This window comes from Diabrotica undecimpunctata, chromosome 3 (assembly GCF_040954645.1).
Source record: "Diabrotica undecimpunctata isolate CICGRU chromosome 3, icDiaUnde3, whole genome shotgun sequence".
Lineage (NCBI taxonomy): Eukaryota > Metazoa > Arthropoda > Insecta > Coleoptera > Chrysomelidae > Diabrotica > Diabrotica undecimpunctata.
The window spans coordinates 146,423,377-146,450,433 of record NC_092805.1 but is presented as its reverse complement, the minus strand read 5'-3'; positions in this window follow the sequence as shown (position 1 = coordinate 146,450,433).

Sequence of the window (27,057 nt, the reverse complement as noted above, 5' to 3'; positions counted from 1 at the left end):
TTCAGATAATGAAGCTTGTCCTGAAGGAAGCAGATTGTTCAAAGTTGAACCATTGTTGCAGGCGTTCAATAGAAGTTTTTAATCTGCTTTGGTAGCAGGCAAATATGTTTGGCAAATACATACCTGGCAAACGTAATAAATATGGCGTAAATATGACGAAAGCAAAAAAGACCAAAGGAACAATCACTAGCATCCCTAGTGGTCATGGAATTAATGCAACCTTTTCTTCACTCAGGAAGAACTTTGGTTACGGACAAATTTACACTGGTGTCAATTTGGCACACGAACTAAATGATAACAATATTCATCTAATTGGAACACTACGTAAAAATAGGAAATACAATCTTAAGTCGATGTTTGAAGCAAAGCTAAATAAAGGAGATATGATGGCGCTACATAGCAACACAAAAGTTATTGTAGGAAAATGGATCGACAAAAGAGAGGTAACTAACTGAATACAAAATATTGTCCAGAAATGGTCGAGGTTCATACAAAATCAGGAATAAAAAGAAAACCGTCTACAATAGTAGAATCTAATTCTGTTAAATCTTACATTGACGTCTCTCATCAAAAAGCTTCCTACAGTAATCCCATTAGACGTTCTATAAAATGGTATCGAAAAGTGGGAATAGAGTTATTGATAAATACAGCCGTAGTGAAGACTTTATTTCTGTACAACAAAGCTTTGAACAAAAAAATGGTTGTAACACAATTTGGCGAAGAATAAGTAACTGCCATTTTCAAAGACAATAATGTTACAAAACCTCAACAAACACACCACAGGCTGAAAGAATATGACAAAATAGGACGATGTGTTACAGCACACCGACAAAATCCTTCGGTCTCGCAGATGCATCTAAATATTCCAAACAGTGCAAAACTAGGTGTACTGGTACTGAATGTAGAGAAAAAAAATTATTTGTAACATTTGATTTTTTAAAACACATAATGTATACAATACTTTGTTTAGATGTTAGCCTATGTTTTTTTTTTAACAAAGTTTTATAAATAATGTATCAATTTTAATACATATAGGCTATGGGTAATGACATTATGAAAAGTCATCTAGGTGAACTGCATATATCAAAAATAAACACACCCTACAAACCCTTTTTAAATAAAAAAAATGTCATTGTATGAATTAATACATACATAAAAGTGGCCAGGCTGTGACAAATTATGCGGATAAATATGCCCAGGAGTTAAAGTGTTAAATGTCTTCCAGTAAGAGGTATAGCAACAACTGATTTAGCTGAGAGATATTTTAGAGCCCTATTGGTTTTTCGTCCAGTTCTGGTGCTTTCTTTGGTTAGGTTTTCCGGATCAATTTGCTCAATTCGTTTTGGGATGTATGTTTTGGTGGTGGATCTTCTGCTTCTGTCACCCTTCTTTAGTAGTCTTCATTAATTTTCTCTTTAAATTCAGTCTTCTTGTTGGTGGTAGTTCATAGAATACTGTCTTTTTAGGGTAGTTCTCATGACTTTGGCTTAGTCTTCGGTGGTGTATACTAGCCGATTTCTCGATGTAGAAGTGGAATTGATTTTCTGTCGTTTTTAAGGATTTTCTGTAGTTTTTTCATATGGTCCATGTTTTTGCTGGTTTTTTTTTTCTTGTTGCTTTACACTGTTATCCCAGTTATCACTCGCGTATTTTTGGAACTTGTCTTTAATCTGCCTATTTAGTCTATTTAATCTGTTTGTGTCACATTAGGCTCTTGTTTTCCTTAGCTCTTTTCTTTTTTCTGTTTTTCTTCCTAATTAGTTCCCATAGATGTTGGCGAATATCTTCGAATCTACCTTTAATGCTGCTATATTCCTCTTCGGAAGTGTCGTTGTTTATGGCTTGAACTAGGACTTGTGCATCTAGTTCTTCTCAGCTGCTTATGGTGGGATTAATTACAAATAATTTGCTAATTAGTATTTTGAAGGTTAACCATTCTTTTTTTGTAAGTTGAGGCCCATGAAGTTCTTCCCATGTTATAAACTTCAGTAGGATGGGATGATGGACTTAAATTCGTTAAGCCATTGTAGTTCTGTCTGGAGATTAGAGAATAATTCAAGAACACATGATTTTTTTACAAAACATACTACAAGAACATACTGCCGTCAGTTGGCTTATTAGACATCCATTTATACGTAAGGTAAACAAGGCAAAATGGACTAACTTGCTTTGATTTTAGTTTAATTATGCGTTATGGTTAATAAGATGTTTGATAAAATTGAATAAGTTGTATTGTTTGCTTTTTTCAGGAAGTTTTATGTGAGTTCCATATCCATGCAACCTAATATTGGCGCCGCGCGTCGTCCTTAATCGTACATTACCTACACTACCACATTACTAAATACGGATGCGCCAAACTAGAATGAAAATCCTTTTAGATGAAAGGGTTCTTGATGGTTTTATTTGATGAATAAATTCTATTAGAAATTTTGCTATATTCCATAATTACACTAATCTAAATTTATTAATTAGGTAAATATTGTGGGTCTGAATATCTTGAATTTGGTAACGTAAATATCCTGGAGCATTTATTTCACGCAAACTTAGTGATACTTAATTTGTCGTTTGAACTTTAAATATACTTCGAGCTTTGATTAAGCACGTTGTCCGATCTAATCATAATTTAATGATTAATTAATTTATTTTAATATAAGTTGGTTTCTTTTATTAAACTAAGTATAAACAGAGATGCATATCTTTTGCTTTTAATTATATCTACTTATTTTTCAAATAAGGCATTATTAAAATAGGAACCGTCATGTGGTGTAGGAACTTTTGTTGTTTAAGCCAGTGGTGGATCCAAGGGGGGGTCACGGGGGTCATGACCACCTCCAAAACAAAAAATATCAATCAAATAATCCTAAAAAAAATCATTTAAAACCCATCAACCCTATAAGCAGGAAGTCAAGAGTTGAAATGATTCAAACTTATTTACTCTAGGGGTAAGTGTAGAATTACACGGAACCCTTTTTAAATTGCTCTTTAAAAAAATCTTCAATTCTAAATGCAGTAATACCTTGACTAAGACTTCCACGAATTCAGAGTTACGCGATTTTCAAATTTTGTCAATTCATCATTTGAGTGCCAAAGAATCGTTCGATTATCGATGAGATAGAATTACCGTCCACACATTATTGCTCATTTCATCATCTTCAGTTTTGTCTACGAATTGGTTGATTGTAATTTGAATATGTATTATAATTGTTGAGACTGTGTGCTACATTTTATAATTTATGTATAATAAATATCAAAGTGAATATTTTTATTATATTCGCTCTGTCTGATACGTTAGTGAACACAAATAATGGAACTGGGGGCTGATGTCCAAGGTATTTGTGAAACTGTGAAACTTCTTCAGTCACTAAAATTAGATTTTAAGTAGGCTACTGAGGTCATAGAGGACACTAAATACATTCTTCAAAATAAAATATCAAATGCTGAATCTATTTTTAGCAAACTTTACTATGAAGTAAACAAATAGCTGAACAACTAGACATTGAATTGAAGATGCCTCGTATAGTTTCTCGTCAAACCTGTCGTCAAAACCAATCTGCTAACTCTTGCGAAGAATATTTTCGAAGATCTATTTATTTACCCCTTTTAGACAATATCTTAACTTATTGAGAAGAACGACTTTCACCGAAAGTTATGAATCTATTTAATTTTCGAGTTGTTTTACCTAAAACTGATAACACATCAGAAGATAAAGTTGTATAAAAAAAATTGTTGACAGTTTCCAGGATATTATTGGACCAACTACTTACTGCATATTCCACAGTAGAACAAGAGTTTTCACTGTAGATTCAAAAGTGGAAAAGAGTCGTGCAAAATAATGGAAAACTTCCTGATTGTATTTTAGAAGTATTAGAAAACTGCGATATTCATATGTATCCAAATACCAGAATATTTCTGCATATAATAATTACACTGCCAGTCAGTGCAGCTACAACAGAGCGTTCTACGCTTAAGCGTCTAAAGACTTGGCTTAGAAGTAGAACTTCTGCGGAAAGGTTAACTGGTTTAGCACTCACCAATGTGCATCCTGAAATTTCTCTAGATGTTGATGCAATCATAGAGCGATCCTACTAAATCGTATAGGCGAAAATAATACATTTTTATAAAATTATATAATATTTACTTATCTTATTCTTATAGTATTTTTAACTTTACTTTAACTACTTTTTTAACTTTTACTTTACTTTACTTTAATTTATTACTTTACTTCGGTCTACTTTACATTCAGAAACTGAATTCACTACTAATTTTGACCATGATGAACGGCATGTGGAATGCAATTTTATTCCCTTGCCGAGTAATTTATCAAGCTGTTTGCTTCGCAAGTTTTAGGAAGCACAGTGGTAAAACTTTGAATTAGGTTTCGCCAGGTAGAAATCGTTTGATTTCTCTTTTTGTTTTTAGATGGCGTAGTTACGTCCGTATATAGTTATTTTGATAACTATTGTCTAGGACGGGAAAGATTTTTGTTTTGGTTTAGAGTAGTGGCTATACCGCTCTGATGAGACCTAAAGAGGTCGAAATACGTATAAGCGGCTGTCGCTGCCCTGTATCAAAACAAAAATCTGATACCGTCATTATGAATAAATGAATGTTTTTACAAATTGATATTGGATACCCAACGATAAGATAGAGTTTATTAGGAATGTTAAATACATTCATTAATGTTTACACTTACATTGAGTTATTGCATTTAGATTACTTAACTTTGGTATACTTAACTTAACTTATTTATCCTTGGTTTGTTCTTGATTTTGTAGCTATATGCTAGGTGGGTTTAAATTAATTGTCTTTAAAATAACTAGTTTAAATTGACAGTCCTTGATTTTTCATTATTTATATTTTAATAACTTTCCTTTGGTTTAATAGTCTTGATACACTGGATTTTACTGTCATAGAGTATGTGGGTATAAATTCTTTTTTTTTTTTTGTTTAAGTTTAAGATTCCTTAATTTTGTACCCTTCTTTGCACCCGTAGGGTATTTGGGTTTTAATAACTTCTCATTTGTTTAATATATCGCTTAAAATAATTATTGAGAAAATGGTTTCCTTATATGAGGCACAAATCATATAAATCGTAAAAGTGCAAAAATCTAAATTCTATATCAAAATCACTCTCAAGACCCATGACCCCCTGACAAAAATTTTTGGATCCGCCACTGGTTAAAGCTACTATTGAAATTGCAGTTGAAGTTAAATTTAATACTGCCTTTAAGAAGCACTTTAGAGAGTTATATCACATTTGCACTATATTAATAAATAAATAAAAAATAATAAAAATAGAACGCTAAGATCTGTAAGTAGTTGTTAAAAAATATTTTATAAAATATTTTCAAATATATTGTAACAGAAATCTAATCCATCCATATTTAATATTAGTATATTTTATAGAACTCTCATGTAGTCGATTGACTAAGCTTGAAAATATTTAGCATTGACACTAGTTAGTTGAAACAGGGTTAAAGATGCAATTAGCGCTGGAACAATAATATTATACCATGCGGTCCATATGTATGGAATAAATTCATTTTTAGCGTTATTATGTGAAAAAACCTGAAACAGGTCGATTTTTATTCTTAAATTGACAATTTACAGTATGAAAATATTATTATTATGAAAGTATTATCCCCCTCCAGCACTCTCTATGAATTTTAAGCACCTTCTCGAAAATTTTAAATAAGAAAAGGAATCGTGTGGCCCCTTGTTAGAAAGGGATTTTAGTCCTTTGTTCAGCAATACAAAGTTTTTTAAGTTTGTGCAATCATAACTGAGAAAATTGATTTTTATCTTGACAATACTCTTACTACTTGTCACTTCTTGACAATAATCGCGGCGATTTTGAAATTCTCGTAGATTTTATATGACCTCGGGGGTTATTTTGTTAATTCTTTAGCCTGGTCCATTAAAATATACTTTAGAAATAATCAGGTATTTTTGTATCTGTTCTACTAAACATTGGGGGGGAAACATTGAAGATAATAAAATATTAGTTAAAAAGCCAAATAAACAATTGATATGAATCTAGTAAGCTGCTGTCATTTAGGTATTTAAAGTTACTAAGAGACGTCAGTATAATATTTGTGCGCGTATTAAATTTAATTATGGCTCATTTGTCCGAGACTTAAAGAGTAGACATTTTAATTATGATTGGTTGTGGTAATAAAACAATAACTCAAAAGCAGGTTTGTGAAATGTTTAATAATAAATACCCTGGTCAACAAATTTCGCAGTCTACAATTAGCAAAATTGAACAAAAGTTTCGTTATACTGTACATGTAAAAAATATTAAAAAACCAGGTAGAAATGTTAAATTTACTGATGAAAAAAAGTTAAATGTACTTCTATAGATTGAGGAAAATCCGCAAACACAACTTGAGAACTTGCCGCCATCAATGGTGTAAGTAAATCATCTATTTGAGAGTTTTGCATAAAGAAAAATAAAACTCTTACAAAGTTCAGTTGGTTCAGGAGTTAAATAAAGATGATCCTGATAGAAGGCAAGAATTCTATGAAATGATGATGGACAGAGTGAACGCAGATTTGCAGTTTATAAACAAAATAGTTTTTTCTGATGAAGCGACGTTTGATTTAAACGAAACGGTCAACAAACACAACTGTAGATATTGGACCAGAGAAAATTCTCACTGGGTGTTTGAGACTCACACGCAATATCCTAAAAAAGTTAATGTTTGGGCTGGTATCATTAACAATAAAACTATTGGTCCTTATTTTTTTGAGGGCACAGTTGATGGTGAAATTTATCTAGATTTTTTGATTAACTTTTTAGTGCGTACATTACGAAGATTTTTCCTGATGTTATTCATACAAATGAGATAGATCGATCTATTTACTACCAACAAGACGGAGCTCCACCGCGTTTTGCGTGTATAATTATTTAAACGAGGTTTTTCCCAATGGCCAACTAGATCCCACGATTTGACTCCTCTCGATTACTTCTTATGGTGTTATTTAAAATCTAAAGTATATTTTAATAGACCAAACATGGTGATTATTTCGAACATTTAATTTAATTGTAAAGTACATTGAAAAAAACATTATAAATATTATGTGACATTATTATCTTCATTCAACCTAATGTTTTGTGATAGAGACATAATCAAAATTTTACATTTTAAAAATCAACTTTCTCAGTTACGATTGCACTAAACTTAAAAAACATTGCTGAACAGAGGACAAAAATTCCTTTCTAACAAGGTATACTATCCCCTTTGTTAATTAAAATGTTCAAGGGAGTGCTTATAAATCAAAGGAGGTGCTTCATATTGTAAATTGTCAATTTAAGTATAAAAATCTGCCTGTTTCAGGTTTTTTTCACATAGTACATAATAACGCTTAAAATGAATTTATTCCATACATATGAGCCGCATAGTATACAAGGAATAATAGAGGGTCGGAGGAATGTAAGAATAAAATGAATATTTTTAATAGAAAGCCAACAGAACAATACGATTGCAGTTTAAAAAAATCTTGTAAGATAAGTTGCATCAAAAGTTGAAGTAACCATGATGATTGGTAACTTCCGTAACGTACATAAAAGTTAAAAACAAAGAATATCATGAGTAAGGAGAAAACTAATTTAAAAAAGATGTATTATCAAAATATTTTTTTTGTAAATAGTAGACCTTTTTTGTAAATTTAAAATTTTGGTGTAAATTCACGAAGTAAAACTGCTTTCAGTATTTTTATTGTATTTTACACAATATCAGAGTAAATAATATGAAGGGTCGTTATGTGTTATTGGGAGACGCCAAAGCCTTCTGAACGACATTTTGAAAGAAATTTCGCCCTCTTTTCACCGACGATTGTTACGTTACATAAACTCACGTGTGGGGCCTATTAAAAACAAAATTGTACCTGTTAGTGACAGATGCCGTCGAAAGCTATCAAAATATACTTTTTATACGAAAATGCTTATTTTCATAAAAATGGATCCAACTGTTTACCAAATTTAATTTGAACTGTTTATTTTTATTACACTTATTAAATATTCAGATACAAAATAAAAAAAGATACAAGCAACCATTTTAAAAATTATGTTTTATATTAAAAGCTTACTTACTGTGATAAAATTAAATTTTAAAAATAAAATTCAACATTATATCATAAAAAGCCAACTTTAAAAAATTGTCTAACTCAAATATATCACAAACAAGAACACATGTTAAACAGACAATGATTTATAGCAAACTCATGGTAAGCAGTTCAGTGGATGTTCAGTGATACCTATATTTCCATAGTAATTTAATTTGTGGAGCAAAATGTCGTGTGAAATGCATTAAAAAGCCTTCGACAAGTCGCATAGAGAAATTGCTATGCAATTGCCTCGTTCAAGCCCACAATCGCCTCGCTTACACTAAATACGGCGTTTGTAGTAGAACGAGCAATTCTGAATCCATATTGTGAGTTGCTTAAGTAATTATTTCACTCAAAATAGGAATAAAATTATTTTTTGATAACCTTTTCAATTACTTTCCCAAAAGTAGTCCCAATTAGTAGAAAATTATAGTGGGTCTGTAATCGTTAGTTTTTAAGGAATCCTTAAAACTTTTTTATAGATAGATAGTATTTTAGTACTACCGAAAATACTCCATTTGATAGAATTAAATTAATAACATGAGTGAAAGGAACTATTTAGTAAGTTTCTTTTAAAATTTTGCTTTTAATTTTGTGAACGTATCTACAATTAGAATTTCTAAGAGACTTTATTATTTGAGAGAACCCTTCTTCCACAACGGGACGAAAAAAAAGGACTTGCTCGGAAAAGGATCATTTCTACAATAGGATAGGACATCGATATTAATTGCTGATTATATTTAAATTTTTGTTGTTTATATATTTTGAAAAAATCGGGATCCTTAGTGGCATCTGCAAAGTGTTTAATAAAAGAAAGATTAGATCTGTAAGACCTTAATTCAATATTAAACCATTGCACGGGTGTTTTTTTAGCAGTTATCATCATCATTGGTGCTACAGCTCTATAAAAGAGCCTCGACCTTTCCAAGTCTATTACGCCAGTCAGCTCTATCCATTGCCAACTGTTGCCAGTTTGCTGCGCCTATTTGTCTACCATCCTCATCTACACGATCCCTCCATCTGTGTTTTGGCCTACCCCTACTTCTACTTCCCACAGGTTGCGACATAAGGATTCTTCTAGGAGGGTTGTTCTGCTGTTAACTTACCAGATGTCCTGCTCATCTTATTCTTCCTATTTTTATAAAGGAAACTACGTCTTTACCACCAAATATATGTTTATATCTGTGATATATCTCGTAGTTGTACCTCCTTCTCCAAAAACCATTTTCACAGATGCCACCGAATATTCTTCTCAGGATCCTTCGTTCAAATATAAGCAGGAAATTTTCATCTGCCTTGGAAATGGTCCATGTCTCCGACCCATATGTCAACGCTGGTTGTATAAGGGTTTTGTATATGGTTATTTTTGTTTTTGGCTTAAGTTTCTGCTTCTCATATGTCTACTCAGTCCAAAATAGCATTTGTTTGCTAGGATTATTCTTTGCTTGATTTCTTCCGTCATGACGTTCTCCTTAGTGATCAGGGAGCCTAAGTATGTGAGTTTTTCCACCACTTCAAAGGTAGAATTATCAACTGTGAATTGGTGGCCGATGTTTCTGGCTCTGTTGTTGGATGTTGATGCTATTATCTTAGCCATGTTGAAAAGAAGACACGCCAGCGCATCTCCCTGTCGCAGCCCAACATGCGTTTCAAATGCCTGTGATTGTTCGCCCCGTATTTCGACTTTGCAAACAACTTTACGCATTGTAGCCTTAACCAATCTTATCAGTTTATCGGGGATGTGGAATTCATCCATGGCTTCATACAATTTATTTCTTAGGACACTATCATAGGCCGATTTGAAGTCTACGAAAAGATGGTATGTGTCGATATTGAATTCATTGGTTTTTTCCAGTATTTGCCTTAGCACAAAGATCTGGTCTGTTGTTGATCGACCAGGCCTAAAACCACTTTGATATTCGCCAAGAAGCTTCTCTGAATATGCACTCATACGACCATATAAAATACTCGAAAATATTTTGTATGCTGTATTAAGGAGGGTTATTCCCCTATAGTTTCTGCATTCTAATTCATCGCCCTTTTTGTGTAGCAGGCAAACGATCCCAATCCACTACTCTTCTGGGATTTGTTCCTCATTTCAGGCTCTCAGTATGATTGCACGGGTATTTTTTTTAGCAGTTTACCGTACATTGTTTAGTGGAAAAGGCTTTAATATTAAGTTGTTATAATTTTCGGAAAGAAAGACTGTCAAAAAATCAGGATCATTATTTATATCATAGAAAAAGTCCATCTTCGTACTAGCTAACACGCGTTTAAGCTTCTGTAAACCAGAAAAAGTAATAACCGTTGAAATGTTTGATTAGTGTCAACAATTTTATGCTCAGAGTCGATAAATAAAAATTGAGCTCGATGGTTATAAAAACAAGATTTAAATACGTCCACTCTGTAGATATTTTCAAAAAAATTTGTCATAATGTTGTCAATGCAACTACTGGACTGGGATGTGATTCTAATACAATTGATTATAGTTACTTTTAGAACAAAATATATTATTAGATTTTGAATATCAAAAGAAAGGTCAGATTTAATTTTAAAATTTATCTTAAAATCACCAAGTATGACCAGTTTGTCTGATTTACTAAGCAAGGACATTATGACATTCTCAAAATTCAGCAAAAACAAGTCAAAGTCACCCTTAGCCGATCTGTATACAGTTGAAATATTGGTTTTTATTGAAGGTACATAAATTGCAAAAAACTCTGAACTTTGCTCTGCATTATATTCATTTAGATTAAGAGAAGAATACATAAGATTTTCTTTTACATAAATTGCAACTCCATCTTGTTTCTTTTTTACCCTACAAAATAAATTAGATAATGAAGTTTCTAGGTTTCTACCTTCGTCTTCTTTATATGCTGAAAATTTCTTTTTTAGTTAAATCTCCTAACTGCAGCTTCTTTGGGCCAAATATTAGGTCTGTAGACTTCGTCAATTTTATTGAAAGGGAAAGATACCTTATATGTAAAGTTTTTGTCAGTTATATGCCATTCCACGCAGTTAAAAGTTATATCGGGTACCGTCTCACCCAAGAATTTTAGGAGATCATCGGCTTTCTTGTCTAGGAATAGTGTTTACAGTTTCGTTGCTTTCAATACTTGGTTTGTATTTGTTTTCTTTTGTCCATGGGCTATTCCAAGATGAGTGTCCTGTTTTAGATTGTTTTTATTTTCTGTTTGTTTATCACTGATTTATGAATAACGACGACTTGTGTTTTTGTTTAATGACAATTTAATGGGTTCCTGAATGGTAGAAGCTCAGTTGCTTGGGCCTGCTTTATTTTCTTATTATGGGTATGGTTGAATTTTTATTATATTTATCTTTTAATAAAAAAATTAAATCTTGTTGCTCCCCCGTACGTTTTCCTAAATTGAATGATAGTTCACTTACTGCTGCAAGTTCATTTTTCAGTTTATTTCGTACCTTCTTTGTCTTTATACAATGTACTGAATGCTTCATCTGCAACAAAGTAGAATGGAAAAGGATTGTCATGTGCCTCACCTGGTAAGGGTCTGGCTTTTGGTAGTTTCAATTTGTTATTCTGAAATAATTTACCAGCACCATCACTATTCCGTCCGTACTCTCGAGATCGATTGAGGTGAACATTATCTGTATTCGGTGGATACTGAATACGAAAATGTTTTCTATCAAGAGAACCAATGCGGTTAGGTAAATTCCATACTCTTAATACCGTTTTGATATTTATTTATAACAGTTTTATCTGTTATTCTTCGTTCACAAATTGTTGAGAGCACGAAATATGCCTCAAAGTCATAAAACAGTCGTAAAATTTGTATCATCATAGGCGTTCCTGAGGTGTTTATTCATTAAATAATAATATAATGTTTTAATACTGTTATATGTAATATTAATAATGTTTTAATACTAATATACTTACTTAGCAAAAAACAATTAAAACTTTCACGGCTAATGTTGGTTATTATATTATATTAATAAAAATAAGAATTTAACCATTAAAAATTTTGTAAATAAGAATACCTTATCTCTTTGGATATTTCAATACTAATCTTCGCGTTTAATCACTTTACTAGAAAACCTGGAATTCATATCCGAAGGTACTATTCGTTGCAAGATAATTAGGATGGAATTCCCCAGATTTTTAATAATATAATGGGTATAAAGATGCCAGCTTTGGTCAAGTGCCTCGTCTATTCAGTTTATATTCGAAACTTAACTTGAAAGGGTGAAGTTATTACGAATGAAAACAATTTTTTTGTTTAGTACGTTTTTGATCGCATGTAATTTACGGCTCCTCGGTGTTTCCGCGTCTACGGCAGTAATTAGCGTCTCAACTATTTCTTTTGCGAATTATATGCAGTGCGTGAGTGATTTTTTATTCCATATACCTACGAACATATAAGTACCCTTCGCTCGCGCTCGTTTTTTTTGGATTGTTTGTGATGGCTTCATCATCAACATCATCAAGTTTTACACCGGTACTGTTGCGTACAGTCAGTAAGTATGTCTATTCACCAAGAGAGAAGACTATTGTCCTGAATGTTCACGATGCTCTGGTTTCTCAGAATCCCACAAACACTGTTCGCAACATAGTCGAAAGTTGTGCCAACATGACGCGTAGGGGAGTATATATAGGTTCCTATAAGAAAGAAAAAAAAAACACGGTATAGCTAACACAAACACAAACGAACACTTAAAGAGAGGGAAAAAGCCTATTGAAATTGATGAATTTGCCAAAAATGGTATTCGAAAGAAAATTCATGGATTTTTTTTAAATGAAATATGTATTAGAATAAATAAAAAGTTTCTTTTGCATGCAATATTTGCAATTAAAAATTATACTATATTTTCTCTTTTATTTTCACCCTTGTTACATAACATATTAAAATAAACATTGTAGAAATTTTTAGTGACTTTCTGCCCTCAGTAATAATGTAATCTTTCATTCTGCGTTTAAATTTTTCAAAAATATTAGTTTTCTCCGGATTCGAAAATAATGGATACATTTAAAACACATTGAAAATTTTGCCAGGCGACATTTGGCGCCTTTCCCCTAAATTAAATAAATGTATCTTTTACAAATGGCAAAAAACTTTCTAGTTTTGAATAAAATAAAGAAGTTTTACGAAAACAAAAATAGAATTTACATAAATACAATTTAAAAAATATATTTATTTAGTTTAAATAAATGTTCATATACTTTACGACACTGGTCGGTCATCTGTAATCATTCAAAATACCTTCGTAATCGGATTATAAGGTTGAATGCTGTATTGTATTCGTTCAGATACAAGGTGGGTTAGTCGAAAACATCTTAAACCGTCAGTTTCAGGTTGGTTTTTACTATTATATGGTATTACCTATCCTCTCTGTATTTCAGTTCTCTAATTAGGGTTTAACTTGTAGTGAGCTATCGACAAATTGTGAACCGATTATAGTTGAACAATATACTGCGGTTCTAAGTGGGACTATATAACAGCATAAATTGAATAAACAATGTAACTGATGGTTGATTTATCTCTGTAAACAGAGATAAATCTGCAAGAAAATATCTTGAAAACTGCTTCCAGTAACTAGATACCTAAAAAACGATAAATTAATTGAAAGTTTTAAATAGGTGTGTTAATACAAGGTTTTGGTTTTAATAAACATCATTTTAACATGTAATTTATTTTATATTTTGTTTCAGGAAAAAACTGTCGAAAAAAGGAAAACAAAGAAAAGTTATAATTTGTATATCTGAGCATAATGTCTCCTAATTATTCATTGAAAAATAATTTGGCATATGTAATTGTGAAACCAAATAAATTAGATGCAATTTCACGCTTTTAATCCTATAATAATATAAATGCTTATTTTCTTTCGACATCCTTGACAAAGTTAATTAATTTGCTCCAAGTTTTTATAATGCAACTTAAAGAAAATTTAAATTTTGAACCCTTGCAAAGGGTCATTTCCCATTAGCAGACCCAACACCGAAATGAAGACGAAAATGCTTTAGCCCAAAACCTCAACCAATTAAAATTAGGGAGAATTTCAATTTAGAATAAATTTCGCAGCTACACACCTAAAGCAATATCGTTTACAATAACTTTATAATAAGAGGCATCGTACTGTGATGGACATAATCTCAGTATTCGATTAGAGCGGGTTATGAGTGAGCGTGAGCTAGTTAACACGGGGTAAGACCCTAAATGCGACAGACTTAGTTGACAGGTCCCGCAATCAATGTCACAAACCGAGTCACAACTGGATTTCGTCTAAGGGATAACATTTAAATTAAACGATATGTATTCAGGATGCGAAAACAAGTCGTAAAATACACGGGCGAAAGAAAATAAGGTATTATTTTGCTAAAAAAAATTTATTTAAAAAATTCCTTTATAAAAGCTATAATAATAAAAACCCTATCGGGCTACAACACAGACGTTTTTACTAAATGGATTTTTACCCATATATTTACTGGCTTCAAACATGTACATTAAGATAGCACTGATGATGGAATAGTTATTCCGAAAATGTTCTGTGATGTAGCCCGATAGGGTTTTTATTATTATACCTTTTATAAAGGAATTTGTTAAATAAAAATTTTTGTGATAAATGGTATAGTAAAGGTCCCTCCCCAATGATTGGAATATTGGAATACTTTGCACCATACACAAAAAGGGAGATATCTTTTAATGCTCTAACCACAGAGGAATTACGCTTCTAAATGCAGCGTATAAAATATTTTCCATAGTACTATGTCATTATATGGCACCATATGCAGAAAGGATAGTAGGAAAATACCAGGCTGGCAACAGAGCTGGTAATTCGAAAATTCATCAGATTGCAACATATTTTGGAAAAAAAAAACACTGGAATATGGCATTGATACTCATCACATATTTATAGACTACAAAGCAGCCTACGACTCTGTGAATAGAAGAAAAATGTTTAAATGAATGAAAGAGCTAGGAATACCAAATCAGTTGGTAAATTTAACACAACTTACTCTTGAAAAAGTTGAATGTAGATTACGAATTCAAGGGGAACTGTCTTTAAAAAGGAATAACGGACTGCGCCAGGGAGCCCCTTTCTCCTGTATATTGTTCAATCTGCCTCTGGAAAAAGTAATACGTATGTCACAAATCCCAACCACTGGTTTAATATATAATAAATCAGTACAATACCTGCACTATGCTGATGATATTAATATTTTTGGGAGAACGAAAAACGCTGCACGAGAGGCGTATGTATGTAGTATTAAAACAATCAGCTACAAAAATGGGTTTAATAATAAACAACAAAAAAAGGAAGTATATGAAAATAAGCACGCAACCACAAATACTACGACCACTTGTTATAGAAAATGACGTCATCGAAGCAATGAACGAATTTGTATACCTGGGAGCGCTCCTTAACACCGAAAGTAATGTTACCGCAGAGATAAACCGCAGAATTTACCCTACCAAAAGATGTTATTTTGGGCTCAATTTCCTCTTTAAATGCACAATTATATCGAGAAATACAAAAATAAAATTCTACAAAGGCCTAGTCCTAACATATGGTTTAGAGACCTGGACTCTAACAAAAAATAATGAAAACAAGTTAGGATATTTCGAAAGAAAAGTTCTAAGGCGAATCTATGGAGCAGTGAATGACAATGGAGTGTGGAGAAGACGATACAACCCAGCTAGAAAAACGCTCCTTGATAGACCCATTGATCAGAGAGGAAGAGGGAGACCCAGAACAAGGTTCCTTAATAACATCGATGAAGACATGAGAAATATGGGAATACGTGCTTGGAGGAGAAAGGTGATTCAAAAGGGCGACTGGAGAGAAGTTTTTGAGTAGACTAGGGTTGTAAAGCCAGAATAATGATGATGGTATACAGCCAACTACAGGAATTTAGTTTCCTTGTGAATATTATTTTATTGTTACTTTGGAACTCGTGAATCACCTTGCATAACGGGCTGAACTCAATAAGCATCAATATTATAATTTTTCACAAAACAAAATTAGTAGAAAGAGCAAAGAATAAAACTAATAGAAAGGATATTGTCACCAAGGACCTTAGTCGTGGACTAATACGCCACCCGATATGCATTGCCCCACCTTAAAACATCTTTGAATTTTTCTATTGGCCGAGTGATCTGAAAATCCCACATAGAAACATATAAATATGCGACATTTTCGATTTTCGGCCAGTCTGGTCTCGGCTTCCAAATATGATCTACGAATATGGTTCTACGAACATTGAGACTCTGTGGCTGGACCTTGTCTACCTCCTAAACGTTCTTTTATTTTATTTCCATGTGAGAAATGTTAATTATCCACCGAAGTTGGAATATGCGCAGAGGGCACTTCGAATAGACTGGTCGAAGTCCGTCTGTAAGGCACCGTGGCAATGTATAGTAGTTTTCCAGGCCCTTACTCTCCATCTGGTGATAATATTGTACATATGTAGTAGGTATATAATTAATACTAATACACATATATTACCACAACTGCACCTCTTTCACTAAATAATTCAGTTAGTGGCAGCTACAGGATATGATTTTTCGGACGATGTTTTTTTAGGAGAGGTCTCAATGTCGAAGGCAATCGGTTGTCTTTATCTGTTTTATTTAGACAATTCGGACGTTTTTCAACTTCTGTGGCTTCTCAGATAATTCTTCTCTAGATAGTTCTATAAAAATGGATGGAGGCAATGGTTCTGCAGTTCTCAAAATCAATTATGTGACCTGTATGAAGATGATGTTGACTTAGAGCTGAAATTGAATGAGAATTGCGAACAGCAATGGAATGTTTATGGATTATATTTTGGAATGTGGAATGTTCATAAAAGGATTTTGACTAAATTAATCTGTAACAGTGGGTGATAAGATTTGGCATGTGAGTAACAATTGATATGGGTGGATTTCGGTAAACAGAGTAATGAAAACCTTGGGATTGGTTTTTTATGGGAACGTCGAGGAAAGGTAGAGATGACTCAATTTCCATCTCCATCGTAAACTGGATACAAGGATGTATGCCATTTAGATGGGTTTAAAAAGATAACAAAGCATCCTTGCAATCAGGCAAGCAGTAGTGGAGTGACGAGTGAGTAGTGAACAGTGTAATAAAGAGATCTGGGGCTTATGAGATTGAGACCCCGAAAGCTGTAAAAAAGGTAGAGAGGATGTTGAAAGCTCGGTGTAGTAAAAATCTACGCGGTTTAACCGAGAAGCCTAGTGAGTTTGATAAAACTAACCGCGGAAACCTACCGAGAAAACCATCAATTGAAAGTAGTAACTTAAACTGCCATTTGAAAGTATTCAAGATGAAAAATATTTCGAATCAACCAGTTTTTAGAAAAATGATTACTACTGAATGACTTCTAAACCTCCACATACCACAAGCATGAAGTTTACGAATTATTAAATTAACATTGAGTTTATTAAACACCGTTAATAAATCAGCTTATAAAATCATTATTAATATTATTTAAATTAATTGTTTTTTATATTCCATTTTAATACATTACATTTAATGTAATATAAATACATAGGAAGTTCCGAAAATACTTACGCAGACAGGCAATATTGGTAGCCCAAGATGAAGATAGTCTGCAAAGACTGTTCCACAGATTTAACATAACACCAAAAGAATTTGATAAGACAATCTCATCTTAGAACACTAAGACATTAGTAGTCAGCAAAGAACCCTCCTCCTCCTAAGTGCCTTCTCTGTTGAGGTTGGCGATCAATATGGGAAATTTCTCTCTGTTCTGGGCTTGATGAATTAATTCATTTCCTCTTGTGTGGGTCCAATCTCTATTAAGACCTGGACAAAAAAGTAAGGGTGCGTTCATAACGGAGACCATCGCACCGTCTCCTCGCCTAGAGCGTAGCACTGACGGTGAACGCTCGCATTTAAAGTAATGCATTTATTTTACAGAAAATCGATTAAATGATACCATCCCATGGCCCAAGCGAGGGTCGACGCCTCGTTATGGACGCACGCTTAGAGATCAAGTACAAAAAGCAAATATGCTGGCAGTATGCATTAATAACACTAATATGGCGAAACAGACACATTAACACTAAGATGAAATCAAGATTTTATAAAGCCAGAGTAAGATCAATAATGACATATGCCTGAGAAACAAGACCCGACACAGCCACAACACAAAGGCTACTGGAAACGACAGAGATAATAGTTCTGAGAAGAATTACAGGAAATACGCAGAGAGATTGAAAGAGAAGTGAAAACATTAGAAGAAAATTTAACGTACAGTGCATAAATGAATGGAGACAAAATAGAAAAAAAGAATGATATAACCACATAAGCAGAATTCAAGAAGGGACGCCAAAATAGATTCAAAAAAGTTTAACACTTCTACTCCCCAGCTTTTCCTTAAAACGTACCATCGTAGGAGCGAAAACTGAAAAATTGAATTTCCCTACCAATAATCTGCAGGCCGTAGAAATAAATGTTTAAAAATACAAAATGTAGCTAAGGTATTTAAAAAAAAATGCTTACTACCATTTTTTTGTGTAGATGAACCGTTGTCTCACAAACAACGCTTAAATCGACCGGCGATATGCAATTTTTGTACATGTTTTGTACAAATGACGTCAGTTTTTATAAAGGTGATAAATATTAAAAGTTGCGCGATTTTTGCCATTTTTTACGATTCTCATGAGATCAATAAAATATATGACATATTTAGAATATGCCAAAAAATGCAGAATTAAAACTTTTAAAGTACAAACGATCACACGTCACGGGAAAGGTCTCCATGATATCAGTATTAGATGATATTTGTAGCTGAAGTTGTGTTTCGAAAAACGTACTTGTGCAATCCAAAAAAAAAGCAGTTTTAAACGTTTTAGATCGTTTCTAATCATCATCTTTGGCTCTACAACCCTGTGTGGGTCTTGGCCTGTTCAAGAATTAGTCACCATTCCCCCCTATCTTTCGCCCTGGCTTTCCAATTTCTGACCCCTAGATTCCTCAAGTCATCTATGACTTTAGTTTTAAATCTAGATCTTGGCCTGCCTCTCTTCCTGGTTCCTACTGGCTTTTGATATAATATCTGTCTTTGGGGGTCCCCAGTGTTCATTCTTTCAAGGTGTCCTAGCCACCTTAGTCTATTAATTTTAATAGACCGGACGTTTGTAATGTGAAAGTTTAAATTCAGAATATTTTAGGCATAATTCAAATGCCTCAAATTTATTGCCAAAACTCAAAACCAAAATTTTAAACTATACGTTATAAATATTAAGATTAAGATCTAACCATGAAAATTCAATAGTGACCGGTCAATGAAAGTGATAAGTTTTAGTGATCTCGTGAGAATCACAAAAAATGGCAAAAATCGCGCAACTTTTATTTATTTAATACCTTTAAAAAAACTGACTTCATTTGGCACAAAATAAAAAAATTGCATACAAAGGCTGCATTCCTCACCTTTTAAAAGCATTTTGATTTTTGACAATAGGACACTCTGATCAAAAGATATTAAATTTTTACCGTCGAATTGATACAAATTTTATTTAAAATTAATTTCTGGCGTGTACCTGACATTTAATATCGCCGGTCGCTTCAAGTGTTTCATGTGATAGAACAATTCATTCTACACAAAAAGTGTAAACAGTGTACACAAAAACATTTTTGTTTAAAATTAGCTCAGCTATATTTTTTATTTATAACATTTTTTTGTGCGTCATATAGACGCTTGAATAAATCGATTTTTTCCGTTTTTTCGTCCTCTACGAGGTGGCGTTTTAAAGGAACCCACGCGGTAAGAGTCGTAAACTTTTTTGCATTTTTTTGGGGTCCTAAAATTGACATTGTCAGCAAAATTCAGTATGCTCGTATAAATGTTAGTGGTTTAGTGGCATTTTCGTCTCTGACGACTGGAGTAATTTTCAATAGAATAACAAAAATTAAGGACTAAAAAAGAATAAAGACCATAAGTTCTAGAATGGGATGTTTTAATTTTTTTAAATCATATTAACATAAAAAAATTGTTTTCAATCTTTTATTTATCCATTACCTTACTTTAGGGAGAATATATTTTCAGTTTTATTACATTTTTATGCGATTACGGTATAATACATAATTACTGACATTTATGTTACATCGCGCGACCCCACGATCGTCTTAGATTAAGAACCTCGAGGAGCAACGTCTACAGCTATGTCAACAGAGTTAATTGATGTTATTAGACGAGGTGCCTCATGTAAATTCCTACCGCCATGCTGCCGTTCGCCTTCACGGCCCCTTTTCAGCTGCCAGTGACAAACCGCCACTTCATTATCCTTACCTTCCCTTAAGAGTGAACTCCTCAATTTACAGTATCGAAGTTTTTTGCTGTCTGTAAAAAATCTAGACTGTCAAGCTTATCTATCTCCTTGCCAGTAAAATAATTACCGGCTATAATTAATATTAAAGTACAAGTAAATACGAATATTAATTATAGAACATTTTTTATGGACTTAAAAAAGAGAATAGCTAATTTTTTATATAAAATTTTTCCAGTTAAATCTAATTTAAAACTAAATATTTTATACAAATAGTCATATAATAATAAAGAATTTTTTTTTTGATATTTTCAGCAAAAAAAAGACGTTTACTGGGAAGCGACTAGTTGTCTCTGTTGTGGCGTAGAACGTCGTCATTAGCATTATTATTATATGTTTACTATTTTTTTGATATTTTTGTTAGGTTAAAATGCATGCTGTAACATTTAAAGAGCACTGGCTACCTTAGTATACCTCTTATTTTGTCATTATTTGTTGCTATTTCCTTATGTAACAGTCCATAATAAATTATGCTTGCATTATTTTTTACAACGATGTGCTGTAACGATGTGGATAGCCAGCTATCGTCGCCGTCAGCTACCACCGCTCTGCGGGTACGCACTCCCACCGCTAAATTCCACTTCCATTAATGAGCGCCGGAGGTAGAACACAGGCAACGGTATAAGATAGCGTACGCCACAAAATAAAATAAGTTCAGCCAAAGTGCTGATCTGGTGGGAACTCCACCTGTCGTTTGGTGTCAACTGAAGGTCAACCGTCCGGAGTTCTATCAGAGTGTTGATCTGGGAACAACTCTACTGGCCCTAGGGTGTTTACCGAAGGCAAATCGCTTCCATGCTTGGCTGAGTGTTGTTTAATCACTTCCCGTTCCTTGCCGAATCGACTGCTGATCGATCCGTCCACCTCTAACGCAGATTATTCCTTCTCGTTAGCGTATGCTATCAAAGAAAGTGCTACAAATTGGCGCCCGAGCAAAAGTAAGGCATCACAAATTGGCACTCAAGCACAAATTAAGCGTCACAAATTGGCGCCCGATCAAAAATAAAACCGCCTTCGTCCAGCAACGACAGGCACAGACTCAGTAACCGGTGCCACGACAATGCCGAAAATGTCTGCTTAGATTCCAGATGAACCGACGAAGATTTGAGGTAAAGGCTAAGAGTTTTTTTTAAAGATCGCGGAGATCTGACAAACACCGAATAGGAACCGAATCTGAAAAAGAACCTAATCCGAATTTAAACCGAATTAGACCGGGATAGATACCGAACCGAACAGAAACCGTATAGCAGCAGGCCAATAAGAATAGTATGAAAATGCCTTCAGTGTAAACCGTAGCAGATGTAGCCGGCAAGAAAATATGACTATCTACAATAGAAAAGCATTGACACAATGTCCCAATTGATTTGGTGGGACCAAGCCCAAGATCTACAGAGAGGAGGATCTTCTTGACAGTTGTCCAAGACCAGTTTACAAAGTAGGCTATCGCCTAATCGTAAAAACGATACTGTTGATGAGATTACGTCGTGGTAAGCTCCACGCCACAAAAAAAATTGTATGCTACATTTCTCGATGTGCATCGCCAGCTATCGTCGCCGTCAGATACCACTGCTATGCACACACGCACTCACATCGCTAAACTCCTCTTCCATCGATGGGCGCCGGAGGTGGAAGACAGGCAATGGTATAAAACTGATCTATTGGGAACGCCACACGGCCTTTGAGTGTTAACTTAAGGCCAACTGTCCGGAGTTCTATCAGAGTGTTGGTCTGGGAACAATTCCACTGGTCTCAGGGAATTTAACGAAAGCCAGCCAATTCTACTAGAGTGTTTATCTAGTGGCAGCTCCTTACTGGCCTTAGAGTGTTGATCTGAGACAGACCTGTTCGATGTCTAAGTGTTGATTAATCACTTTCCACTTCTTGCTGGATGGACTGCTGATCGATCCGTCCACCTCCAAACCAGTCAAGCAAGTTTTTACACCTTACTTAATTTAAAGATGGCGCTTTTTATTGTTGGTTTTAACCACTACTACATGTCAGCTTTAAAACGTTTTCCGCCATTTTCCCACTTCCATTCGCCACTTCGTCCGGTCGTTCCATATGTTTCCTTCTATGTTTCTTTTACCTCACCCCTTTGTCTATTCCTTCTCTCAAACAATACGTCGATTTCTTATTTAGCACTAGTAAATTCAGGGCCCTCACATTAAGGCTACATCAAACCTCTTATACCAAGAACAAAGTCTCTAAAGCTAAGATATTCGCTTTTTAGACTCTGATTTAAGTTATCAGATCATCTGATGCTCTCAGAAGATACTATGATCTTCAATGCATCAGAGGAATCTCTGATTCTCTGAATTTGTATTACACGGCATAATATTTTTTTACGGTCTACACACCGACATCCGAATCTGTTAAAGAATAAATATAAAAATTTCTCTGATTCTAAAAGACTCCACTGATACAAAAAACATTCTTACTATTATCACGGGCGATTTTTTCGAAAAACGAAAGAGGAGAAATGCGGCTGATTCAATTCTGCCAAGAGATGGATATGGTTTAGTTGTAACGAATACATTTTTTAAATTCAATCCAAAAAGGCTTTATACATGGAAAGCACCTGGTGATACTCTAGAAAAGATTATAATAAACAAAATTAATTTTATAAACATAAAAGTTTCGAAATTATATCACTTCAGCAAAAACATATCCAGGCAAACAAGGTAAGGTAAGACAAGGTCAAGAGAGGCCCTGGACGCAGACGTATATCCTGGCAAGCCAATCTTATGAAATGGAGTTGTCTGAAATCAACTGATCTATTTCGAGCTTCTGTGAATAGAATAAGATGGGTAAATGTGGTCTCAAACATATCCAGAAGATAGGAACCTTTAGAAGAATAAGATAATATTTTCAGTTATGACGCCGTTTAATATTTCCTTTCAATTTCATGTAATTTAATACTTTCCATTTAATAATCGAAATAAATTCGAAAACTGAAACCAGAGGAGTGTAAAACTGTTCGTACATAGTTTTTAGCTGTACAGGGAAATCCAGGTGTGTCATTAATTTTTTATTACAGGCGAGGGACCAATCCTTGAAGAGTAATTCGTTCATTTTTCTTCGTAAATATCTACTCGGGGGATAGTCGGCATTGAATAATGCGTGCTGATTCCTTTTTTATTAAATAGCACTAGTGTGGGAAATAATTCTTCCAATGTATTTTGTTGAAATTTTAGTTAGCATATTTATTCTCTAATTAAATTTTAACTAGATCGATTCTTTTTCTTATTACTTTAAGAAGTATTAATACCTTTGGTAGATGTTGGCAATCAATTGCCAATTTTCTCGATATAGTGTGGAAATCACTTGTGGAATAAAATTGTTTGTGTCCCGTGTGAAAAAAAATGGTGGAATCCGTCACTTTTAAATTCAAAAGTGCTCTTTTTAAACATCAATTTAAATGTACACGGTGATTCACACAAGTCTAGCATAGTCCATCATCCATCTTTATTTTTAATGAATCGCCCTGTACATTTTTATGTTTTGAAAAGCTCCTTAACAATCTAATCTCAACAAACTATATTATGTAGGGTCTATTATAAAAATTACAAGGTAAAATTTTGATTTATATAATTTTTGTCAGGAAATTAAATAGAAAACCCAATATATCGGCACTTAGTTTAGAAAATTGACGTCTTTATTTGGCTAATTTTAAAAAATAAAATTTGACAATAAATGTCATGTATATAATATCTTGACGTAAATGATACATAATTTCAATATATATTATTCATAATAGACCCTACATAATATATATATAATAGATGAAACCAATCGTCCAAGGCACAATAAAACCAATTGTGGGTGAGTCTTTTTTTTTCTTTTTTTACCTATTTATTTAGTTTTTTGTATAAAAATAATGAATTTATGTTTAGATTAAATATAAAATCAAGTCACTAGTGGTTGAAAAATAAGTGTGGTTACACCCAACCCATCGAGTTAGAATCTATGGAGAGGGCATCACGTGACTAAAAACGACCTCACTTCGGCCATATTGTTTTGACACTTTTGACAGATCGTATATGTTTATTTAAGTTTGTTGTTTTTCGAATATTTTTAGTTTTATAATACTTTTATAGAAACTGTAATAATGTATTGTGATAGTGCATAATAATGGTTTCTTGTTCTCAACGTAGTTGCAGTGGCAGAAGCAATGTTAATAAAAAATCTTCAGGAATAACGTTCTACAGGTTAGTATACAAATATGTAAACAAAGTAATGGCCCGTACTTCAGAGAATAAATTAATAGTATTTGACTGTATTAATTTATCTTTATGTATAATATATCGTGTTTTTTGTGTTTACCGCGGGATAAATAAATCATAGTTTATTAAAAATGTGTTGCACTTTTTTAGATTATGATTAAATCTTCTGAATAACTAGTCATATTTTTATAGTAGTTTTAATATTATTGAGTCCGGCCATGATCTCACCGCCATATTGATATCACAGTTAGATACGCCTACCTAGGCCGTTTTTAGTACATACGTTAATATGCTCATAGCTTCTCCATAGATTCTAACTCGATGACCCAACTAGAACTATTTTATTAGTGTCGTTTATGATATCCGTTAAAGATGATAACACATTCCCATTTGTCATCCTCAAAAATTTAATTCTCATAATTTTGAGTGCAATACATTTAGTTGTTTTTAAATGATTGCAAACTTTCAATGATTTCTCATTGTATTGTAATGAAAAATAAACCTGGATAGGTAGAAAGGAGGCTTAGAAGTTGGTTAATATTTTAGGAAACATAAGAATTAACTTTTTGTTTGATACGTTCACAATGTAAACCGGTTCACAGGTGTTTTGAAAAACACAACATTGAGCGTTAGAAAGTGTGTCAACAGATCTCTAGACGGGGCATGTCATCGCGTGCCTTAGTCTGTGGACCAATAAGCACGTCGATACGCATCGTCTCGCCTTTTTTTCTTCTTTATAATTTAAGATTGGCCAATTGACCAATTGGCCAATTGGCCAACTGGGAGCCCGCTTCACGGTGCTATGCTCCCCACTCGTCCTTAGACTTTTTGCTTGAACCTCTCTACTACCACACTGTAAGTGTTTTATTGTAAAAAAATACCTAACTCACCAAATTGATACAAAAACGCAGAGGAAACTTTTATTGGACTGATCGAATCCCTCTGCAAAGCACCTAGAGACCAGATAAGGGTTAATTCTTACCTTCCTATGGTGACATGGTGCCCAACCAACAGTGAGCCTTGCGACCCAAGCTCACTTCGACGAGCTACGCTGAGCATCTTCCAGAACGAAAATAGGTCCACGAGCTCAATACCACCCCACGCTGGCAGCTAGACAGTAGACCGTCAGGATATTCTGCAGTTTCTGACGTTGTCAAGTGCCGAATGTTTCGGTGAACGAGAGATTCCCACGAAAACGAAGCCCAGAAGCAACTGACGCCCCAGAGCAGCCTCGGAGTCGCATCTTACCATATTGTATGTGGTTCAATATCCACATAGGCACAAGCGTACTCCCCGGTGATAATAAAACCCGGCTAGCGAACGACTATGGGTTCGATCTGGCGGAAAGGAGGACGAATTTGCCAAGCAAAACGCACTTCGACCGAGGATGGTTCGGGCAGAAGAAGATGACAATGCCTACTACCAGGAAGCTATGCTGTGGTGTAGTGACCTTTACAAACATCATCTAGGACAATCGTGAATATATAAATATAGGATGAACATTATTTTAACTTTTTATAGACATTTATATGACATTTCGAATTTTATGAGCATTTTTTAACTTTTATAAATAATTTAGAATTTTAACACTTTTAATTTTTTCTCTTTTTGTATTTTTATGTACATATTTTAAACCTTTTATAAACTGTTGTGAATAGTTATTTACAATTTGAATCTTTTATATGTAACTTTTACCACTTTTGCAACTCTTTATAATTTATTTGTGTACTAAATAATTTTTTTCCAACAAAAGAGTCTTCAAAGGGAGGAATGTCATCGCGCGTGCCTTAGTTTGTGTATTAATATGTATTAAAAGTTGCATTTTCCAAGCTGAGGCAGTCTAATCTTGCTCCGGCTCCCGCATAGGATCTCCTATACCCTGGGAGTCCCCTTCACGGCGCTATGCTCCCCACTCGTCCTTACACTATTTTGCTTGAACCTTTCTACTATTAAACTGTGTTTTATTCTAAGAAATTACCCAACCCACCAAATTGGGACAGAAATGCAGAGGAAACTTCGATTGGGCTGGTCCAAACCTTCTGCAGAGCACCTGGGGAGCAGATAAAGATTAATTCTTGCCAAAACTCCAACCTCTCTATGGTGGCAGGGATACTGAAGTCAGAAAGAAAGTATAAAAATAAATCAGTACGATTTATTTAAAGTAGATGAAAAAAGAAACTCAAAGAAAAGTAGATGAAAATTGGAAGTAAATCGAAAAATGGAGCCACCTTATCTATTCTTTGAAAAACAACGAAATTTAAGGATCCTATATGTTGGAAAATTCATAAACTAATAAAAAAAATATATATAAAAACAATAGAACCAACGGGTTAAATATTTTTCTTAAATGTCAAAAGCAAAAAGGATCAGCCACACTTTCCTTATGTGGTCTTTAT